General features: G+C 33.8%; 1 protein-coding gene across 27 annotated transcripts in view; it reads right to left on the bottom strand.

Moving 5' to 3' along the window:
• The window catches only part of FUT8 (fucosyltransferase 8), a 461,812-nt gene that overhangs the window by 290,034 nt on the left and 150,665 nt on the right, over window positions 1-21,113 (bottom strand). For all 27 annotated transcript variants that reach the window (XM_056810912.1, XM_007473055.3, XM_056810923.1 and 24 more), the window contains one exon: window positions 9,631-9,709. The gene's annotated coding sequence lies outside the window, so the exon portion shown is untranslated. The remainder of the gene's footprint in view (window positions 1-9,630; window positions 9,710-21,113) is intronic.

Below are 21,113 nucleotides of genomic sequence, written 5' to 3'. Positions count from 1 at the left end.
TCTCTCTCTCTCTCTCTCTCTCCCCCATGATCAAGAGGAGAACACGATGGAGCCCATGTTTTTTAACTCCTTATCGCCTCCCCCCTCCCCTTCCCCACCTCTCTCTCTTCTTTACCTATTTTCCCTCAGTTTCCATTATCCTTCTCAAGTGTCCACCCAAGAATATATTAATTTGTGGCTGCAAGCAGACACAAGTATTCCTAACACCTTCCATATAATAAGCATTTAATCATTTCTTATGACGTTTAATCTCTTTCAAGCCAGAATTTTCTCAGTCTGTCAACAAGAATTAAGGAAACACTTTACCAGGCACTGTGACAATAACCAGTGATGGAAAACAAAGCAGGTACATTTTAACTCTAAAGAATCAAAATTGGATGACCATGATAAACTGCAAAAGAAATGTTAAAAATAATATAATACATCACTGGTTATATGTATATCTTAGAAATGGAAGTGATGAAACCAAATAGCTACATAATTCAAATACTAGAGTATTAACCACAAATATAAAAAGGATCAAAAGAAAGCCTTCAGAACACTGGAAAAATACTTTACGGAGTATATATAACCAGATGTGTCCGAGTTAGGATTCAAACCTAGGTCTCCTGATTCCAAATACAGCATGTTCAGTATTGTAAACTTCAAAGCACTGAAGGGGCACCAAATAATTGACACATTCATCTAAATATCTAAATGTGTTATAGCTCCTAAAAGACTGCAGGCACCCTATAAAATGAGAATGAGAGGCCTTCCACTTCTTTGTCAATAAATGACTGCTGTTTATATTACTAAATATAAAGATCTTATTTACTGTCTATAACACTAAAATGACATTTTATCCTTAACTCCAATAATAAAATATAACATATACACGTATACACAAAATATTAAAGTCTTGCAAAATATACTTCAAATAACATGTATGAATATTAAGAAAAGTTTTATATGTAATTTCTTATCTTGAAACAAAATTTCAATTTTTAAAAATCACTTATAATGTATTTGTGGGGACAGTTGGATAAATCTCAGTAGGCTGAAAGCCAGGCCCAGAGACAGTAGGTCCTGGGTTCAAATATGACCTCAGATATTTCCTAGCTGTGTAACCCTAGGCAAGTCACTTAATCCTCATTGCTTAGCCATTACTGCTCTTCTGGCTAGGAAGCAATACACAGTACTGGTATTGGTTCTAAGAGAGAAGATAAAGGGTTTTTTTTAAATGTATTTGTGTGCTTTTTGCTGGTTTTGCCTTACTTAAAAGTAGAGTTTCCTTTCAATATAAAAAAGTTCTACTGGGGGCAGCCTAGAGACGGGAGGTCCTAGGTTCAAATATGGCCTCAGACGCTTTCCCAGTTGTGTGAACTTAGGCAAGTCACCTGACCCCCATTGCCTAGCCCTTACCACTCTTTCTGCCTTGGAGCCAATACACAGTATTGACTCCAAGACGGAAGGTAAGGGTTTGAAATAAATAAATGAATGAATGAATGAATGAATGAATGAATGAATGAATGAATGAATGGATGGATGGATGAATGGATGGATGAATGAGTAAATAAATGAATGAATGCCTAAATAAAGATAAAAAAGTTCTACTATAAAGCACAGTCCCATAAATTTATGTTTATTGATATTTGTTTAGTTTGTTTGCTTTTTTATAAAATAAATTTCAGTATAAAGGAATTCACATTTCAAAAGAAACTGATCAAATCATTTTGCTCAATACTTCTTAATATGCAATTAATAGAAATGGATCTAGAAAGTTTAAATTACACAAATGCACCCCCCCCAAAAAAAATGAACATGGATATAAACAGGGATTTTTTCAATACTTTAGTGGATTTATTTTTATCTGTAAATTATTCTATTTGTCTTGTGGCCCAAATGTTCAAATATGTCTGCATTAAACATAGCCATATGCCTTTCTCTAACATTAAAATTATAAATCCACTTCCACTTCCTTACCCAAAGCTTTTCTCTACTTAACAATGGAGTTGTCATTCAGTTTTTAAAGCTATTAGGTAGTATCTTGTTCCTTGAGGGTAAGGACTACACCTTTTACAATTCTCTCCTATTAACATACTTTTGGTGCCTAATAACTATTTAATAAAAAGCAACAAACTGTCAAGGGAAATGACAAACAAGTTTCCAAGAGTAAATCTTTCTATTTTACTTCATATTTGCATTTTTCAACTTTGGTGATCATATTGCAACCAAACTTGACATTTAGCCAATGGACTGTGTTTTTGTGTGGCCATAAATTATGATGTATTCTTATTATTATACAGCACTTTACCTACATGCAAATTAAAGATGTAAAATTAAGCAATTTTATCAGTTATAAACTAAGTGCTAAACTTTTTCCTGTTGTTTAAAATCTAGGTGCTCAGGATATAAAAAGACAAAAGCAAACAATGACCACTCTCAAGGAGATTACATTCTAAGGGGCTGGGATTGAGGAGGTGGAAGGAGAACATGTACATAAATAGATGAATATAAAATAGATAAAATATCAGAAGCCAGGAGGAAACATTTGGCAGAAGAGAACCCCCATACAAAAATATTTAAGAAAACAAGATACACAAAAATAGGTATAAAAAAGGTATAAACCCAGAGATGGGGGGACAACAATGTAGAGCATTAGAGGCAAAAGAATGACTCATTATGCAAAAGCTGCTCAAAACACTAATATTAATCATTTTAAATTTTGAATACTGGGTGAATATTATAAATTCCTCTATGCAACAAACTAGAAACAAATTAAATGTCACAAATTGTTTTTCATGAATATAATGGAAAATTAATGCATCACTTAAAAATAATCTTCTGCCTTGGAACTCAAGGTACATCAGCTTGTGATCCCTCCTCTTAAAATGTAGAATGAAGCCATTTCATAAATAGCTTTAAATGCCAATGTAGGAATTTTCTATTTTATCCTGGAAGCAATGGAGAGTTATAGAAGATTGTGCCTTGAAAAGATGATTTTGACAGCTATATTGAAAATAGCCTGTAAAGTGGAAAGAGAATAACAATTCGGAGGCTATTGCAACAATTCATGTGAAGGACTAACCCAGAGTGGTGACTATAGAAGTAGAAAGAAGAGTTGAGAGAATCATTGTAGAAACAGTAAAACTTGAATCCTGTTTAGATACAAAGAAAGCAGAAGAGTTAAAGGTGACTGAAGATGAAAACCAGGGTGATCAAAAATATGGGTAAAAGTCAACAAAGAAATTGAGAGTTCTAGACAAAGAGTTAGGGATAGGGTAAGTTGGGAAGAGTTCTGTTTAAGGCAAGTTGAAGCTGAAATGCTTAAGAGAAATCCATATGGATATATCCTACTAGCAATTAGTGAGAATAGCCAGATACACTGATCTTAGAATCATCCACATAGAGACAATAATTATATTCATGGGAGCTGCTAAGATATTTGGGAAGGGGAGGAGATTAGATTGGAGGGTTAAAGAAGGGCTGTAAATATAGAGGAGGGAGAAGCATATAGAAGAAAGGAGAGGAAGGAGAAGGAAAAGGACAAACAAAGGGAATGTAAGGGAGAGAAGGGGAGAGAGAGAGAGAAAAGAGGAAAGAAGAGAGAGACCCAGAACAGAACTTTGTGGAACACTCAAATGGAAGATAATATGACTTGGCAAAAGAGACAGAGAAAAGTGAATTAGGAGATGACAACGATGTTATAAAAGACAAAGGAAATTTATAGAGGGTGGTAAGCTACAGAGAGGACAAGAAGGATCAGCAAAGAAAAAAAGATAAACATCCTTAGGAATTAGGAAATTTTGACCTTGGAGAAAGTTTCAGTTGAGTCATAGAGAAAGAAGCAAGAGTGGGAGGCACAGCAGAGGATGCAATATAGATATAGGAGGTATTTTCTAAGCCTTTGACTGTGTAAGAAGGAGAGAGAGATTCTTCATAAAGCAAACAAAACAAGCTTCCTCATGCAAAGGGAGTTAGATGGTCAAAATAATCTGCACAGTGTAATCTGCACTAGAAATTCCTTAGTCTAGTTCAATGTCCTCCCCCAATAAAGACTCCAAAAATACCTTAGCAATATCATTTCCTTGAAGTACTCTACATTCCAGTCAAACTGTATTACTAGATGCTGGATTTGTTCTCCACACCAAGGAGGCTATACTTTATGTGTGGAATGCACTGATGCCCTACCCCCACCATCCTTCCACACCACTTTCATTTGTTAAAATCTTTTGTTTTTCTCAAGATGCAGCTTAAATGCAATGTTCTTTGAGAAGCCTTACTTAAATATTCCAGCTCAAAATGATTTGACACTCCTCTTCTTTTTTTATAGCACTTAGTCAATCCCTCTTTTTTCCCCTCTTTCTGTTTTGTTCTATCTTTTATCTCAATTATTTATTATTTCTTATTCCCACTCCCTAGCCCCCTTTCACTTTCCACCATAATACTGTAGCCCTCAGAGGGAAAGAAATATTGATGCTGGTATTTGTTTTTTCTTCTTTCCCAGCACATAACAGGTACTTAATAAAAATCTGCTGAATGGGAACTGAATTGAATTCTTAATATTATTTCTGGTTTTTTGGAATGACTTGAGTAATACTAGAATCATTCTTTAAGAAACTAGGCTGTGATTTTCTTCATATGTATCAATCAAAGCAATGTAGCACAGTAGACTGAATGTAGAAGTAGATATGGAAACACAGGTATCTTTTAGTAAGGTTGACATTAAAGAGATTTGCAAAATTGAAAAATAAATAAAGAGCTAGGCCAATTCCTCCCACATATATGCACCAATATACAAACACACTTGCTTTCAAGCTGAGATTGGCTAACTAGAAAACAACAACAACAAAGACTGAATAATTAACTGGCCCATTCTTGGCATGTCTTTTCATTCTAGGCAATTTGTATGCATGTTTTCCCATAAATCTTCCCCATAGGATATTCTGAAGGTTTTTCTTCTATACTTTCAGTAGCCTTTGGACATCAATGTACTGTTTAGGTTATTAGAGGGATTCAACTTCAAGGAATGAAAGGAACCAGAAAAACTCTAGACAATGTTGTCATAAATAAATTGCAAGGCTTGAAGTCAAGATAAGCCGAGTCTGAATTCTGTCTCAGACAATTCCTAGCTGTATGTCCTTTACTGTGTCAATTAACCTCTTCAGGACTCAGTTTCATCATCTGCAAAATGAGAAAATTGGCCTCAATGAGCTCGAAAACCCATTCTAGCTTTAAATCTATAATCCTATGACCTCTGGGTCCATTTAACATCACATATCCTAACCTAAGAGAGAAATACTTTCTCTCTGAGTGCATATTGTAGGTAACTGCAGCTAAATATATATTTACCATAATGTGGAGCTTAAACCTAGTTTCTATTATTATGCTCAAAAACAGGCAGAAACTCTGAACCCCTATTAAAAGTCTTATAACTGTTCTTATAGGTAAAATTACACCAGAGTGACAAAGAAATAATTATTTTACATACTGCAATCATATAAGTCCCTCTAAGGCCACAAAAGTTAAAGAGAAGACAAATATGATCCTAGGCTTCCTTTAGCATCATAAAAGTTGAACAAACTTAAGAGTCATCATCTTATACATTCCCAAAGAAAACAAGCCTCCTCAAGCAAACTCTATAGGTAAACTCCGGTTATGGATTAAACAACATTTAGAGGATTCACAAATAGGCTCAATGAGAAAGAGTATTTCTTTTTACGTCACCAAGAAGTCAGAGACAGTTGAGTTTCTTCCTTTGGTACCTTATCTATACAAAGTTTATGGCTTTTATGTAAATTTTTATGTTCCACAGGGCAGCTTTTGTTGTAGTGAGCTCAATATTAAAATAGACTTTTCCTTAACCAAGAAATTACAGGAAGACTGGGTTTTAGTTCTGAAGACTAAAAGGAAATCAAAAATTTCCATAACCCCACCAATTTAGACTTTCATCTAAATGGCAAAAAGAAGGAAAATTAAAGCAGCGGCGAAGGCAGGTCACCAGAACCATGAAGCAGTTTGTTAATGTCACAAGATATAATAGGACCATAGACCTAAAACTGAAAGGAACCTCAGAGATCAGCTAACTGAACTCCTTCATTTTAAAAATGAGGAAACCAAAGGAATGATCCCCAATTATTCATAGAAAGTCACAAACAAATAGGATCTTAGTTGGTCCCTTTTGTGGTTGAAAAAGACTCTCACGGGCTCAACTTAAGCAGTTGGAATGTCACAAGGAACTAGCTAATTTACTTCCTACATGTCTAGCAAGTAGCCTAATAATAATATTCACTTATATAGTAATAAAAAGAATAGCAAACTCTCATATTGCAGTTACTATGTGCCAGGAACTATGCTAAGCACTTTATAATTATCATCTCATTTGATCCCCATAACAACTTTATGATCCTCATTTTTTAAATTTGGGGAAACTGAGGGAAACAGAGTTAAGTTGTCTTGCCTATGCTCACAAAAGTGGTAGGAAATTTTTAGAGACAGCTAGATGGCTCAGTAGATGGAGACTCAGGCCTGGAGTCAGAAGTTCCTGGGTTCAAATTTGCCTCAGACATTTCTTTTTGTGACCCTGGGCAAGTCATATAACCCTGTTTGCCTAGTCCTTGTCCTTCTATCTTAGACTTGTAACTAAAATAGGAAATAAGGTTTTGTTTTTTTTTAATGGTAGGCAAGAAATCCAGGCAAAAATCAAGCTCAGTTCTTCTATCTTAAAAGACACTGCTCATTTCAGTCAATCAAGCAATAAACATTTATTAAACTTCCACTATGTTGCCAGGCACTATGCTAAGTAGGTACAGGGGATACAAAGAAAGGTAAATAATAATTCTTGATCTTGAGGAGTCATAGTCTAATAGAGAAGACAACATATAAACATCAACATACAGATAAACTTTGTCCTGGATAAAAATAATCAACAGAGGAAAGGCATTATTTACCTCCTCCATATCGCCATCTCTTTGCTAATAGTGAGCTATCATTACCAATCTTTCAATTTCATAATATTTTCTAAAGCCACCTCCAGTTTTCCCTCTCTTTAACCTATTATAGTTGTTCTACTTCTTTCTTAAAAAATACTTTTCTCAACTATTTTTTATCTCTGCACACGGCCTTCAAAAGATCACAAAGTAGCATTAGACCCTCACACTCTAAACTCTAGAATAAAAAGGGTAATGGTTGAAGTATTTGGAAAGTCTAATCCTCATTTTTCTTATTCTATTTGATCTATAATCACTTGTTTAGGATTCAAACCCCACATATAAACAATTCTACTTTCACTTTTTAATCTGTCATGTTACTAAGAAATGGTTCTCAGAAAATTTTAATAGCTTTTAATTTATTTCAATGATGTAACAGATTCAAACAACATAATTAATTTATTCATTCATAGAAATAATGCAGAAACATATCAAAAATATGCTTCACCTTCTCTTTCAGAAGCAATGAAGGACCATGGACAAATACCATAAAGATTATCAAGGGTATTTTAAAGTAATCCATTTCAATAATAAATACATAAATAATAAATATACTTTAAAACTTTATAAAATGTTATATTTGTGAATGAGTAGATGGCAAGGGTCATATTATGCTTACTTCTCAAATACCTAAGTAAATTAAACCCGTTTTTTTTTTTACTCCTAAAATAAGTAAGCAGCAAAATATTTACATCTTGAACCCTCTTGCCTCTTCCTTCTTTTGGTGAACAACGTAGATTTGGATATTCCCATCATTTAGATGATCAAGGAGTCAACAAGTGAAATCCTTCCAAGCAAAATGAAAAGTTAATAAATATTTACCATCTTTACCTACCACTGTACCCTAAATGACTCCAGTCTTTTCCATCTGCCCTGCAGCTGAAATCCTTCTTCTAGGTATTATCTTTCTATAAGTACCCTGAAAACAAGAACTGTCTCACTTTTCTATATTTACCTCCACAGCTTAGTATAATGCTTTGCATATTAGAAGCACTTAATAAACTTAGTTTTCTAATCATCCCATATCACCCCAAACTAAAGGACTTTCTTTTTTTTTTGATTCATAAATCATAAATACTTGTCCAATTTAAGGGAAGAAACAGCTGAACTATTTTAATGTGAAATTTGACACTTTGATATCACTTCATATTTGAAATTTGCAAAATTTGTTATCAATAAGATATTAACCTTTATTATGATTAATTTACTTTAAAACTAAAAGTTTTCTCAGTATATTCTATATGGACATTTGGGTTTTATGTATAAGAAATGCGACAAGCTTTTCCTAATCAGACTGCCAAAAAAAGATTCATTACTTTTGAGAAATTAACTCATATTGTACTTGAGGTATAACTTAAGTAAAAATTATTTAATATTTGAAATATGAAATTGATAGTCAAAAAGATATTCAACTCAACCAAAATCAATGTCAAGAGGGACTTAAAAACAAATGTGATAAAAATATTATATGAAATCTAACTCACTCATACATACTATGTTGGTTTGAATGTTATTTATATATATTTTAGTTTTTTCTGTTAAAATATATAATTTTATGTGGATTAATATTTGATTGATAACTTAATGTTTCAGTGTCCTATAAATTTTAAGCACTCTACAGAGAACTCTGAATCCATATATATATATATATATATATATATATATATATATATATATATAAAATCCTCACACAGTAAATAGATTTTTAATACTTTCCAATCTAAAGGTTATGACAATACTTTGAGGAATTACTAATAAACTAACTCTCCAAACAGACAGATATATCTTTAGCTAAAGGAAAGAAAATAGGAATAGAGGTTGTTATAATGATTAAATTGATACCTTCTAAAGAAGACAAGCAAAAGGTAACTGAGATCATAAGGTATAGATGTATTAGAACTATCTTCTAAAATAATTAGGGATATAGAGGGTTGGTGGAAAGAAAGTTGGTCTTAGAGGCAGGAAAACCCGAGTTCAGCTGACACTTACTAGTTGTCTCAGACACTAAGATAGTAAATTACAGAGAAGATGCCAATCTGTTTTGGTGCAGGGATTTTCCTCCCTGGGAGTTCCCTATATCAATAAAACCAGAGGGCTGATCCTACCCCATACAATTAGGAATAAGGAAATGGAAATGAACAGGAACAAGTAAGTAACAGTCTACAAGTGACCCAGAAAGGGAATATAGAAAAATAGCTTAAGAAACTGTGCAGTTAATGAACAATGAATACTACAAAGAAAAGCAAAAATTTTATGTATGTTTATGGAGATATACACACATATATGTATGTATATATGTGTGTTTATTTGTGTATGTATGTAGATCATGTATAAACAAAACAAATCCCCCCTTCAAATTGGGATGTCACATAAAAGAAAAATTATGAAGTCAGGAAAGACACTAAACTAGAAGTTCTCCCCATTAAATTGTTATATGACTGAAAAAGTTGCCATAAATCTATAAAACCAAAGAATTAACACACCTTACAGAAGTACCAAAAAGAGAATATACCTGAGACACACAATTCTCTTAAGAAGAAAAAAACCACCATGTAAATAAATATGGGTCTTATTGATGTTAAAGTTACAAATGGAATATTTATTTTCTATTTCTGAAGGCCTGGCACTTAAAATCATTATAGTAACATAAAAAGTGACTTACCCTCTTTTCCTTAGTAAGATGTTGCCACAATGGAAGATATTTTCATAAGAATGTGTTTCTGAATCACTGAAATTAACAACTGTTTAAAAAGAGAAGAAACAAAGGAAGAAAGTTATCTGTAGAACTATATTTTCTATTTTACAAATACATCTGTCAAAATTGAAACCACGGCTTCAAAGAGATAACATAGAATCTTATGGCCCCTTCTAAAGAGCTCTTGACATAATATATGTAAATCACTAGGATTATTATTACTGTTATTAATCATCATCATCATAGCTGAAACCACAGACTGAAATAAAATTATATGAAATCTTGTAAATCATATAAACTAAGCTCTCCTCAGGCTTCAACCCTAGAAGAATATTTTCTTTATTGAAAAACAGACATTCAGAATCTTTTCAAATTACAGAAATTATCTAGAAAAAGAAGAGCCTATTCTCTTTCTCATGCAACAAAAAAAAAAAATTATCTAAAACAAAGCCCAACATATGAGGCTTCATCAAGGCAGGCTCCACAATAAGGGTTCAACAAATTCAGGTGGCTATAAGGACAGAAAGTATGTTTCAGGCTAGAATACATCCTCATCTGGAATTCAACTACCACACAACTGCAGCAATCAGCCAAGCTTAGCAAATTAAAATAACAGTAATTTTGACAGATTATCTTCTATAAATATTCAAATATGGGTGTTTGTGAGCAGGCATGGAGTTCTATATGCCAATCAAAATCCTTTGTTCAAGATACCAAAATTTGGTTTCTTCAACTTTTTTAGGAATCCCCTGAATGTCCAACTTTCCTTATTTTAAACTACTGATCCCCAGCTAAGTTTCTATATATTAAAATGTTACACTGAAGATTAAGATTTATTAAAACTACAGCAACCAAGTGACTGAAACATGTAGAATTCTAGGTTAGTAAAGTAGGTAACCAAAAAACAGGTACAAACCATATTTAAGTAAAGGGCAGCTAGGTGGCAGAGTGAAGAGTGTCAGGGCTAGAGTTGGGAAGATCTGGGTTCAGACACTGTCTACATGTTTGACCCTGGCCAAATCACTTAACCCCATTTGCCTAACCTGTAACCATCTATCTTAAAAGTTGTTACTAAGACATGATGAAAAAGTTTAATTTTTTAAAGTATACTTTCGCATATTTCAAAAGCTGATAAAAGTGATATTTATTATTTGTATAATGAGACGCCAATACCCTATGTTAAAGTAAAGAAATTTAAAAGTTCAATAAGAACTATTAACTTCATAAATAGATGAGAAAAATTAAGTGAAATCTTTGAAAAAAGTTTAGCACAGTGCCTGGAATATAGTAGGCACTTAATAAATGCCTATTTCTTTTCTTCCTTTAAAAAAAGACTCAATTCACTTTTAAAGGAAAAGGAAGCAATGGGGCTGCTTGTGCTTAAATGTGGAAGAGTGGAAGAGTAATTTTCAATGTCAATTTAGTCAGACAGATAAGGAATACAATAATATGACACCATGGAAGAATGGGAGAATGAGAATGTATAACAATGTTCAGAATCCTTCTCCATATTAAGTTTGAAAGAAATCCTACCACCATTTCTGTTCACCCCAATGCCTTCTATAATCCAAAGCATCAAAAAGCTAGTCTAAGGGAGATATTAGTTATTTGATTCCTTCTTGGTTCCCTCCCCTCCAACCTGTAGCACTATTCCTAAAAAGTCTTGTTAAGATGTTACCTATAATTAACTAATTAGTGCTCCTGTGGTTAATTTTTCTTTTGGGGGAGGTAGGAAGTGGCCAGACCTATGTTTTCTCTCTTGTGTTGACCCTGTGGTAGATCTAATACTACTAGTCTAAAATTTGTCTAAAACTTATAGTATTATATGTTTCCTAGGGTGAAAAATGAAATTTCTTGCCCTAGATAAAGTATACATCATGGTTCAGACTCAGAACTGGAACTCAATCTTCCAGACTTCAAGGTTCTAGTCAAGTTCTCAGAAACTTAAAGAGTCAAAGCCACGAAGCTGCCTCTCACCTCCATCTGAAAAGGGAAATCCTGAAGACTAAAAACACTTCTAGTCAAACCAATGATTCTAAAAACTAATTTCCAATGGTCATAACAGATTGTGAGGGACAATTTTAGAAGAAAGGCCCTGTCTATCTGATACCTCTAAGAATCCAAAATTTAGTGGGAATAAAAAGGTTTATATAGTGGGCAGTTGGGTAGCTCAGTGGATTGAAAGCCAGACCTAGAGACGGGAGGTCTGGTCTCAGACTCTTTCCAGCTGTATGACCCTGGGCAAGTCACTTAACACCCATTGTCTAGTCCTTACCACTCTTCTGCCTTGGAACCAATATAGAATATTGGTTCCAAGGCAGAAGGTATGGGTTTAAAAAAAAAAAAGGTTATACACAAAGCACTATAAGAATGTAATGTTGCTAGCTAGTATTTATGTATCACTTTAATGTTTGCAAAGCACTTTATAAATATTATCTCCTTTGATCCTCAAACGAGAAGCAGATACTATTGATGCTATTATTATTTTCATTTTATAGATGAAGAAATACCAGTGGACAGAGATAAAGTTATTATTGCCCAGGGTTACACAGCAAGCAAGTATCAAGTTCTGGTTTTGAACTCGAATCATCTTAACTCCAAGTTCAGTTGATGTGAATAAGAATTCCCCCAAAAAGTTCAGTCAGTGGAAATTTGAATGCCTACTGGATGGAATGATATGGGAAGGTTGTTTTTCCTTTCATTTTGTTTTTAATGGTGAGATCTGAACTGGGCCTTTGAAGGATGGGTAATGTTTTGATACCAAAAGATCAGAAACTCTCATGAGCTTTCAAGGAACCATATGCACATTATGATTTCAATTTTGCCACGACCGAGATGAGCCTTAATCAGGCAAAATGAAGCAGTAACTATCAAAAGGACTACCTTGTTATTTGGACATTAAGAGGAAATGAAAAACTCTACTGAAAATGATGACAGATTCCACCATTATAGGATGTTTGCATTAGCCTGTGAAGCTTATGAAATGAAATATAAATGAACTAGTTTGTCATGCTTCGTGACTCTCATGGAGTACCAACTTCACAAAACAGATCCTACCAGAGCATATCAATCAGCACAAACAGTTGAGTTTAAGACTCCTTGTAGCTGGAAAAAAAATTTTTTTAATGAACACATGATTCTACCTATTAAAAAATATGCACTTGCCTCAGTTTTATTGTTTTGGGGAAGTTGTTTTGTTGGGGTTTTTTTCACTGACAAAAATACACAAACATCTCGAAGGGTTAGGTAACTTCTCTAAAAGTTTGTCTTTGGTTTACTGTTTTAAATTTTGCAAAGAAAAGGAATTTTCGTCCAGGAAAAAATACAGGAAAGATAAAAAATAACAAGAAACAAATCCTAGCTTAATTCTATTTCAATAAGCACTTATTAAGCATCTCCTCCATGCAAAGCATTGACTCTACAGGGCAGGGAGAGAGAGAACATGAGCAAGATCCAGTCAGTGTCGTCATGAATTTTATATTCCAGCAAAACAGACACATCTTATACATAATGAACAATTAGGATAGAAAGGGCAGACCTAGAATATGAAATTTCTTAAATACTAGACTAAGATAGCAACTTTATTGAGTGTTTTTAAAAAAGAGGAAACAGCTGGAATGCCCAGGAACAATAGAGTAAGTGGCACATAGTTGGCTGCCTAAAAAAGTTGATGAGTAACTGGCACATAGATGTTCACATAATAAAGTTGACAGACTGATAGATGTGATCTGGGCATAAAAAAATCTTACCTAATTTTTGTTCAGGAAAAAAAAATCACTTTTTTTTTCAATTTAGAGAAGCATCACAAGAAACTTAAAATCTGAAGGAGAAAATAAACAGGAGAATTCCCCACATATTAGGAATCCCAGTAAGGTTCAAGATTTCACAAAAATGACCTGAGACCATCAGAGGTAGGAAAGGCGCATATATCCTTGTTTCTCCCTGAGTCACTGAATCAACTCTTTAGTAACAAAGTCATTGGGCTATCATTGCACAGAATCAAGTTTAAAATAACCTTGACCAAACTGAGATGTATTTCAAATATGCGACAATACCCAATGAGTAAAACTACAAAGTATCCCCTGAAACTATTAATAATATATCAACAAGACAGGTATTGAATAGGAAGGCACAAGTAGACTGAATGCTCTATAAATAAAAGAGAATACTAAAACTAATAATAAAAATATTATTAGAGCCAGGGTGCACATATCCCACCAAAAATATTATTCTTTATTGTAAAATATTTAGAATAATACAAGGTAAGACAAGAAAAGTAATACTTTTGATTAAAATTGCATGACTTAAGAATTTAAGAGGTGGAAGGGCTATTATAAGATTATCACTGGTGCAGGCCCAATTATAATTAAATTTAAGACTAAAATTTTATTTCTTTTTTAATATCCACATTTTCAAGAAAGGCATGGATAAATAAGGAAAGGTCAAGATCAAGAGTGCCAGGGATTAAAGAGATCAAAAGCAAGCAAAACTAAAGTAATTAGGATAACTTATTTAAAAAACTGAACAACCTAATGCCTATATTCAGATGAGAAAGATGCTGACCCAATGTGCTCTATTTTTACACAGAAAATGAGTTTAAGGTGAAAAACAAAATGTAGAAATATATTAAAATTTTATTGGCCATAAAGGTGATTAAACACTTACTAATTCTTTTACACAATTTAAAGATATCCTAAGTCTTAAAAAAAAAACAAACCTGTTTCATATTGGCATCTTGGCTTATTCTAGCTAGAAAATTAATTGCTTCTGCTTTGGATTCCACTGTAGTTTCAATTAGCTGATTTTCACTTTTAAAAGCTATTGTCAGAATTTACTAAAGTAGAATGCAACCTCAGTGTGAGTGGGTAGAATGATCATTACAAAATGAATCTCAAAACAATTTGGAAATCATTCAAGAAGAAAGACATAATTATCAATAAAGAAAATGACATAAAGAAAGAATTGGGGTGGGGAGGGATTGGGGGTTTCCTGACCAAAATTTTAAAAGGAGAGTGTACATAGGCAAGACTTCGACAACCACTTCACTATTGGTCTAAAATGTCTGGGAGTCACAAGTCAGGAAAATAGTGACAGTGACACAAAAGGGGTTATAATCCCAAAGTACTTGTTAAATTTCTGAGTTATGAATTTTTAAAGTACTGAATGATGTGATCAGGACCAAAAAAGAAAATTACAGAAAACCACATTTGTTTTCTTTTAAATGTCTCCAAATCTTTTATGAATTTTAACACATTAATTCTTCCCAAGAGTTTCTCATTTTCCTTGCCTCATTTTACTATTATTATCCCCAATTTATAGACAGGAAAACAAAATCTTTTAAAAACAAGAAATATGAATTATTTTTGATCAAGGTGGCAGAATCAACTCTCTATTCATCTGTTGTACTCTCCTTCTTCCAGCATCAATTATCCCCTATCTCCCCATTCACCCGTCATAAATCTAAACTCTTCTGTTATTAGAGACTTGGGGATTCCAATCCCAATCAGATCTGAATATTGTTTCTGAAAATCTTGAGACAGATATCAAATGGAACTGTCAGACAGTAGTTGCCTGTAACAGGCCTACACTAGAGATTTCAATAATTCATGTGAATTCAGAATAGCATGAAACAAAGTTTTTAGCGATAAAGAGCATCATTGTACTTTGGAAAATAAACTGAGTTTAAAATCTGAAAAATTACATCTATGGATTTCACAGTAGAGAAACAATTACAACAGCATTTTATCTGCAAACAATTCAAGCATGCTTCTTTTGAAAGTACACAAGTTGCAACACCTCTTTAATGAATTTGGGAAAAGGGCCTAGAGACCCTGTTTCTTAGGAAACATAAAATTTTGGAAATTTAAAGGCAGCTGCTTAACTTTTCATAGTTTCTAAAGTATATTAAGGTTCTGCACAGAATATTGGGCTAAAGAGAACAAGGCTTCTAGGGAGTGCAGAAGCTGGAGTGCTGGACCAGAGGAGGGGAAAGGAGACAGAAAGACCTGACTTCAAATTCTAGCTACCTGACTTCCGTATGGCTCAATTCCAAGATCTGTAAAATTAAAAGGATAATAGCACCCAGCTCCCATGGTTGCTGTAAGAATAACATGAGCTAATATTTGTAAAATATTTTGAAAACCTTAAAGCACTATATAAACTCTAACTATTGTTACAGACTGTATAAATTTTCATTTTATAAGTATACCATTCCACAAGCTGAATCTGAATTATTATTTCCATCTTTCGAACTAATAAACTAAAACAAAAAGTTTTGAATCAACATATGGATAAAAATTTAAATTAAAAAGAAAACACAAAAAGATACATAGTTCCCATGTTCCTTGACTGATATTACAACCCCCGAGTTTTAGTTATAATTCTTCTATTAAATGTGATTCTTTTACCTGCAAATTTCATTCATTATTAAAGTAATCTCTCTGTTAATTACAGAGACAGGGACTGGACCTATGATTTCATAAGCAAAGAGAACTTCCAGGTGAGGAAACTCCTTACACTAATATGGGTCAGCATCTCCTCAGCAATTTATGGTGTAGAGTTGAGAACTGAGAGGTTAAGAGACTTTTTCAGGGTCACACATCCAGTGTGTTAGGCATAACATTTGAACCCAAGTCTTCCTGGCTTTGAGACCAGCTTTCTACTTACAGTGTAACACTCTATCTCCTTAATTATTGGATAATTTTTCATTCAGGGCAGGTGAATTATGCAGTGGCTACAGCACTGAGCCTGAAGTCAGGAAGACCCTTAAACATTTACTAGCTATAACTCTAGGTAATTCATTTTACCCGTTTGCCACAGTTTCCTCAACTGTCAAATGAGGATTAACAACAGCACCTACTACTCAGGATTTTTGTGAGGATTAACACTTTGAACAAATAAAGTCAGTCCTAACCAAAGAGAAAAATATGTTGCTCACAGATAGGCTGGGCCAATATAATAAAAATGGCAAACCTACCTAAATTGATTTATCTATTCAGCGCCAAATCAAACTACCCAAAAATTATTTCCAAGAATGGGAAAGAAGAATAACAAATTCATAGCAATGAACAAAAGGTCAAGAATATCAAGGGAATTAATTTTGAAAGTAGATTAAGAAAGGAGGATCAAGTCATAACAGATTTAAAATTATACTATAAAGAGATGGTCATCAAAACACTGGCTAAGAAACAGAGTTAGGGATCAATGGATTAGGTCAGGAAATCAAAACACAATGGTTAGTGACACACATAATAACCTAGTGTTCAAAAATGCCAAGCTTTTTGGGGAAGAACTCACTATTGTGAATTTTAGATTTACTCCACCCTGCTTAGTCTTTAGAATTTTAGCAACAAGGAATGTATACATCCCCACTTAAGAATTAAGTGTAGGGGAGGAAGGTCTATGACCCTTGTGCGATAGCAAGTGACAAATAAGAAACAACTGACTGACCCCCTGGGCTGTCCTAAGCCAAGTTTAAGCCACCACTGGCACATGTGAGACACAGGAAGTGATGTAAAGAACTGCCTTTATATTTTACGTCACTTCCTATGAGAAGTTAGAAGGTGGAACTTGACTGTGGAGGAGCTCAAGCATGAGACCGCAGACTGCTTTCCTTAGACTGTCACGTGGTGAGTTCAAGGCTTAATCCCCCTTCCAAATCACTATTGATTAGAAATGCAAATTTAAACAACTCTGAAATACGACTTCATATCTATCAGATTGGCTAATATTACCAAAAAGGAAAATGATAATTATTGGAGGGGATGTGGGAAAACTGGCACACTGATACACTGCTGATGGAACTGTGAACTGATACAACTATGATACAATATGGAACCATACCCAAAGGTGATAAAACTATGCATATCCTTTGACTCAGTAATACCACTACTGGGTCAGTAGCCCAAAGAATCAGAGACAGGGGGAAAGGACCTATTTGCACAAAAATACTTTTAGAAGCTCTCTTTGTAATAGCAAAGAATTGGAAACTGGGGGGGTGTCCATCAGTTGGGGAATGGATGAAGAAATTGTTGTATATTGTATAATAAAATACTATTGCTCCAGAAGAAATGAATAGAATACATTCAGAAAAACCTGAAAAAATGTATATGAAATGATAAAAAGTGACATAAGCAGAACCAGGAGAACACTGTATACAGTAATAGAAACCAATCTTGTATGATGATCTATGTGAAGGACTAAACTATTATCAACAAAACAAAGTCCCAAGATAACAGTGAGGAATTCATGATAAAATATGCTATACACAGCCAAAGAAGGAACTGTTGAAATCTGAGTGCAGATCAAAGCACTCTTTCACTTTTTTATTCATGAATTTTTCATTGTATAAGTGATGTGTGTCTTCTGTCATGGCACTGAGAATATGGAAATATGTAGTGCATGAAAGCACTGGCATAACCTAAAAATAATAAAATTTTTAAAAAGCATTTAGTACAGTGTAGTTAAGTAGGCACTTAACAAATGCTTTACTTCTACTATTTCTCATCCATGTCACCAACTGTTACTATGCTTATATAGCCAGTATACTTCCCATATCACTAACCTATTTCATTTACGAAACACACCTTGATTTTAACACCGATTCCACTAAACCAAAATTGGAATATTAAAATAAAAATTCAAATTATATACCAAAAATGATGAATTTATCCATTTTTAATCATGCATGCTATTCCCTTTCCACAACATAGTTGATTCAGTGCTATTCATAAAATGTGTCTTTGAAAACATTAAAAAAGAAAACATAACATTTGAGATTATGACCAATGAACACTCTTTAAAATGCAGAACTGTTTTTCAGTCAAGGGAAAGAAGAAAAAAGGGGGCTTCACAAGGAAACTGATACAGTTTTATGAGGAAGAGTCAACAATCTGATATTTCTGACATGATTTACTTCAAGTCATCTTTTTCAGCCGTCTAATGACTGTCAGAATAGAAATTCATGGAGTAAGGATGTTTAGAGGTAGGATTGTTAGAAATAATTTAGTCCAACCTCCTCATGTTACAGATGAAGAAACTGAGGTAGACAGCAGAATGATAATTTATCTATTCTTATATTACTAGTCACTGACCCCACCAGGACCAGAATCTCAAGACGGCTGACATCTAGCTACCATGAATATTATAAAAGGGGCATAAATTATAACATATATTTGTTATTCAAGGATCTACAATATATCCTTACTTAAACAAAAAATTATATTATATAAAATTTGGCCCTAAACATGAATTTATCACCTTCCTCTTGAGCATGTTACATCCACTCTTTCATATAAATTACTCAGAATCAAAACTTCAAATGTAACCTTGATTTTTTACTTCTATGTCAAAACTCATAACCAGGAAGTTTCTACTTACAGTTGAATCTGCCTTGGCAATATCTCGCATCCCATACCTCACTTTTGACTTAAATACTGACAATGTGATAGTTCAGGCCCTCATAAGTTTAGAATACTATAAGAATCTCCTAATTGGTCTGATTCTTGCTTCCTCCTTCCCCAGTAACACTGTCAATATAATGCAATGTACAATTTATGATCTAAGCTGCCCTGCTAAAAAATCTTGAGGAATTCCCAAGTGAATATAAGATGAATGCAAGAATTCTTATTATCATTCAAAACTGGCTCCAACCTACATTTTCAGCCTTATTTCAAACATGCTGTGTTCCAACCAAACCAAACTTATTAATGATAGATGGCCTGCTATCTGTATCCACGCATTAATGTCGACTTTCTCCTCCTGATTATCATCTATTCTTTTATCTGAAACATGTGCTTTTGCTCCTGTTGATGTTTCTAACTTCCTTAGAAGCAGGCTATAGAACCTTGATGTACTATGAAGACCACTGGTTGTAGAGCTAAAAAATACAGGTTACTATTATGCCTTTCTTATTATTTAGCTGAATTCACTGTGTGTGACCTTAGGAACCTTAAAAACCGTAAAACATCCCTGATCACAATTTTCTCATAAGCAAAATGCATATAAAAGATATCCACTCCCTAAAGAGAACTTGGAGTCAGATATTTGACATTTTATATCCTGCATCAGCCCTTGGCTCAAAAACCTGGTACTTCCACAACCCTGAACAATCACATAACTATCCTTAGTTTCAGTCACCTCATATGTAAAATAGGGGAAATAATGGGTACTAAATGAGAAACTATGTAAATTGTTTTGTAAACCTTAAGGTGTTATGTAAATGTAAGGTATTATTATCACCACAGAAACTACTACCAAAATAGCTTATCACCAGTAAAAGTGAAACTGGGTTCTTAAGTCTATGCTGAAAACTCCAATGATGTTTGGCCAAGTTAAATTACAGAATTGTAGCATTTGAAAGGCAATTGATTAAGCCCATATGCAACAGGAATCCCCACTATAACATCAGAAAAAGACTAGTTGGTCATTTAGCTACTCTTAAAGACAGCCCATGACATAAATCAATAGTTCTAATTGTTAACAAGGTTTTTACTGGCCTTTAACCTCAAGTTCGTCTCATTGCAACTGCCACTCATTGCTTCTTGGTTCTCACCAGGGCCAGAACTCTCTTTCACATATAACAGCCACATAGTCTCCTATTTTGTAGACTAAAACATATGCATTTTCTTCAACCCATCTTGCATATGACATGAAGTACAGGTCCTTTACCAATTTGGCTACCCTTCTTTGGACCCTCTTCCACTCATCAAGGTTTTTGGAACCCAGAACTATTCATAATATTCCAGGGAAAATTCATGAGGGCAAAATACAGTGGGACCACCACCACTCAATTTCTGGAAACTATGCCTCTCTTTCATACACTGCAAAAATGTATTAGTTTCTTCCCAAATATTTTTAAGAACTGCGGTAGAACTGGGCCTCCTCCAACTTGTACTTCTGAAATTGATTTTTGAATCAAAATATGAGTATGCAATTAGAAAATTAAGTATTTTATTAGATTAAATCCAATAATCTAGTCTATTAATCCATCAAAACTACTTACTAAGCACCTACTCTGTGTAGACACCATGCTAGGCACCAGGCACACAAAGAATGAAATAGATGAGCCAAGATGGCAGACTACAGACAGCAATTTGGATGAATTCTATTATGTTATAAAAAATGGCAAGCAGGATGTTTTCAGAAAAACCTGCATAGATGTATATGAACTGATGCAAAGTGAAGTGAGCAGAACCCAGAGGACATAGTATACACCCTGACAACAATACTGTATTTGGTCAACGTGAAAGACTTACCTATTCTCAGCAATACAATGAACCATCACAATTCTGAAGGACTTATGATGAAAAATGATCTTCACCTCCAGAGAAAGAACTGAAAGTCTGAATGAAGTTTGAAATATAATTTTTTTCACATTTGTTTTTTTTTAGCATATTTACTATGGAAATATATTTTGCATGATTTCACATGTATAATTGATAGCACAATTC

The sequence above is a fragment of the Monodelphis domestica genome, chromosome 1 (genome assembly GCF_027887165.1).
Source record: "Monodelphis domestica isolate mMonDom1 chromosome 1, mMonDom1.pri, whole genome shotgun sequence".
Classification (NCBI taxonomy): Eukaryota; Metazoa; Chordata; class Mammalia; order Didelphimorphia; family Didelphidae; genus Monodelphis; species Monodelphis domestica.
Note: the sequence above shows the minus strand (reverse complement) of the source record. Positions and strands in the feature narration are given on the sequence as shown.